The sequence below is a fragment of the Gossypium arboreum genome, chromosome 4, assembly GCF_025698485.1.
Source record: "Gossypium arboreum isolate Shixiya-1 chromosome 4, ASM2569848v2, whole genome shotgun sequence".
Lineage (NCBI taxonomy): Eukaryota > Viridiplantae > Streptophyta > Magnoliopsida > Malvales > Malvaceae > Gossypium > Gossypium arboreum.
The window spans coordinates 113354992-113358609 of NC_069073.1; the positions used below are offsets into that span (position 1 = coordinate 113354992).

The following is a 3618-nucleotide window of genomic DNA, read 5'->3' on the forward strand; positions in this document are numbered from 1 at the left end:
TACTATGAAAGTTATATTAATTGTAAATTATTCGTAAATTATCCGATATGTCTGGTAATGCCTCGTAACCCTGTTTCAGCGACGGTTTAGGGTTAGGGGGTGTTACAATAGGCATCTTTTGGTGTTTTATTGTTGATGGTTCCGCCAGAAGCTGCGTCAACCATTTGCTGAGTCGAGGGATTCAGACCATTGTGGAATGTTTGTACTTGAAGCCAAAGCGGTAACCCATAATGAGGGCACCTTCTTAGTAAGTCCTTGTACCTCTCTCATGCATCGTAAAGTGTTTCTAAATCCATTTGCACAAAAGAAGAGATATCATTATGTAATTTAGCCGTTTTAGCCGGCGGAAAATATTTCAGTAAAAATTTCTCGGTCATTTGTTCCCAAGTAGTGATAGACCCTCGTGGTAACGAGTTCAACCACTGTTTAGCTTTTTTTCTCAGTGAAAAGGGAAACAACCGAAGACGTATGGCATCATCAGAAACGCCATTGATTTTAAATGTATCACAAAATTCTAGAAAGTTTGCTAAGTGAGCGTTGGGATCTTCATCCTGCAAACCATCAAACTAAACAAATTGCTGTATCATCTGAATAGTGTTAGGTTTTAATTCAAAAGTATTTGCAGCTACAGAGCAGTCTAACTATGCAAATTCCAGTTCTGTTAAAGAAGGTTTAGCATAATCATACATAGTACGTGGAGCAGGATTTTGATTAGCCGCAATTGCAGGAGGTAGCTGACTGCCTTGGTTTTCAGCCATCTCGTCAGTTGGGGTTGAGTATCGTCTTCTCGCTCATTCTCCGTGTATAGTAAGCTACGCCTTATTTCTCTTTGATTTTTACGAACTGTGCGATCGATTTCTTCGTCAAAAAGTAATGGTCCTGACGGGTTTCTTCTAGTCATAAACTATAAACACCTGACAAGAGAAAAAATAAGTAAATTAACAAATAATAATAATAATAAACTAAAGTTAAATTGCAAGAAAAATAAATGGCTAAAGTAATAAAAATATAGTGTTCCTAATATTTTGAGTCCCCCGGCAACGGCGCCAAAAACTTGATCGCGTGATTCGTAACAAGTAATAAATATTTATAATGAGGATCAAACCTAGACTAACTATTATCACGACAAAAAAGGCAAGCGCACCTATCGAACAATAGTATAGTAATGGCAAAACTAGGATATCGTACCCAAGGGAACCAAAAGTACTAGTAATAACTATCTTTTTATTATCTAGCCTAAGAATAAAAGGGTTTGTTTATTAAACTAATTAACTAATTTAATTTAAGCAAAGAGAAAATTTGGAAAAAAACTTGAAGAAAAGCAATTGATAAAAACGACACCCAAGGAGGAATCCACCTAGATTTCACTTGTTATCTGACTCTGAACTCGACGATTTATTCACTTGACTTGCTCCGTGAGATTCCCTAACCTATGTTATTATCCCTTTCGAGACTAATAACGTCTAACGCTCAGTTGAATTAATCAAAATTTCTTTCTTAATTAAAACCCCTAGGGAAGCAATAAATTACTCTATGGACTCCTATATTAGGTTTCACCCTAATCCGGCAAAATCTCGTAACCCTATTTCTAGGCGTTCGATCAACTCCACTTAATTATGCCAAATCTACTCTTAGGCAGCGTCTATTCCTCCTCTGCATAAGCACATCAAATCATGAATTAATACCCGAAATATTAACTGAAGCATTAAGAATACATAATTAAGAACAAATCAAGTATTTATCATACAATTCAGATAATAATAACAATATCCATCATAGGTTTTATCCACCTTAGGTATCTAAGGGGTTTAGTTCATAATAAAATAAGAGTACATCTCAAAAGTATAAAAATAACAAAACATGAAGAAAAACTCTAAAACTCCTGAAGGAATTCCTTCAAGTAATTCCTGGCGTGTGGTTTGGTATTCCAGAAAAGTTATGGAAGAGGCCTCCTTATTATGTCACACTTAGGGTGTTTATATAGGCTTTGGATTATCTTTCTTCCTCCCTAAGTATCCTTTTTCCGTGTAAAATACAACTCTTTGAAAAAGGGACACGCTCGTGTGCCATGGCCGTGAGACATGATTTTCAGCTGTGTTCAATCCGTTAAATTGCACACGACCGTGTGGGCTCAATGGCCAGGCCGTGTAAATCATGAAAACCTTGGTCGACACCCCCGAAGGCCACAGGCGTGTGAGATGCCCGTGTGGCAAGGCTTAGGCCATGTCATCTTCTCGATTTGGTCCGTTTTGTCCCTTTTTTGCTCATTTTGGCTCCTTTTGACTCTTGGTGCTCTCCTCAGTACAAAACATGAAATAACCAGATTAAGAGCACCAAAATCCACAAATCTAGTAATAAACATCCATAAATATGCTAAGTATTTGGGGAATAAATATGTATAATTTGGCGTTTATCAAATGGTCAGAGAAATGTCAAAAAAATTTTGATCAGCTGAGAGTTCTTTTGACTGAAGCTCTAGTGTTAGTGCAGCCAAAATCGAATAAAGAATTTGTAATCTCTAGTGATGCATCGTTGAACGGCCTGGGTTGTGTTTTCATGCAGGAAGACAAAGTCATAGCTTACGCCTCGAGACAATTGAAGCCGCATGAAAAGAATTATCCGACGCATGATTTAGAGTTAGTAGCTATTGTGTTTGCGTTGAAGATTTGGCATCATTATCTATTCAGTGAGAAATGTCATGTTTATTCATATCACAAGAGTTTAAATATTTGATGACTCAGAAAGATTTGAATTTGCGACAGCGGAGATAACTAGAATTGTTAAAAGATTACGAGCTAGTGATTTACTACCATCCGGGAAAAGCAAATGTTGTTGCTGATGTATTAAGCTGGAAATCTTTGTTTGCTCTACGTGCAATGAATACTCAGTTGGCTATATCTGAGGATGGCTCAATTGTAGTTGAGTTAAAAGCGAGACAGTTAATTATATAGCAAATTTTTAAGGCTCAAAAGTTTGATAACGAAATGTTAGCAAAACGAGCTCAATGTGATTCGAACCCTGATTCAGAGTTTCAAGTTGATTCCGATGATTGTTTAAAATTTAAAGGCTGAATATGTGTTCCGAGAAATTCAAAATTGATTCAGACGATTTTGAACGAAGCATATAGTATTCATTTATCTGTTCATCCAGGAAGCACGAAAATGTATAATGACTTGAAACAATTCTATTGGTGGCATGGTATGAAACGTTACATTTCAGAATTTGTTTTTAAATGTTTGATTTGTCAGCAAGTTAAAGCTGAGCATCAAGTCTCGTCTGGTTTATTGTAGCCGATTATGATTCCCGAGTGGAAATGGGATAGAGTGACTATGGATTTTTTTTCGAGTTTGCCCCTATCTCCGAGAAAGAAAGATGCAATATGTGTTGTTGTTGATCGATTGACAAAATCAGCTCATTTTATTCTGGTGCGTACAGATTATTCGCTTGACAAGCTTGCTGAGTTATACATCTCCGAGGTTGTGAGATTACACGAATACCTGTTTCTATTATTTTAGATAGAGATCCGAGATTTACAACGAAATTTTGGAAGAAACTGCAAGATGCACTGGGTACAAAACTACATTTTAGTACTGCATTTCATCCGCAGACGGATGGTCA

At 36.7% G+C, this 3618-nt stretch overlaps 1 non-coding gene across 1 annotated transcript; it reads left to right on the forward strand.

The window, feature by feature from the left end:
* The first annotated feature begins 222 nt into the window (after positions 1-222).
* LOC128292430 (small nucleolar RNA R71) lies at positions 223-328 on the forward strand. The gene has a single exon (XR_008282415.1). It is a non-coding gene; the product is annotated as a small nucleolar RNA R71 (small nucleolar RNA).
* The last annotated feature ends 3290 nt before the right edge of the window (positions 329-3618 follow it).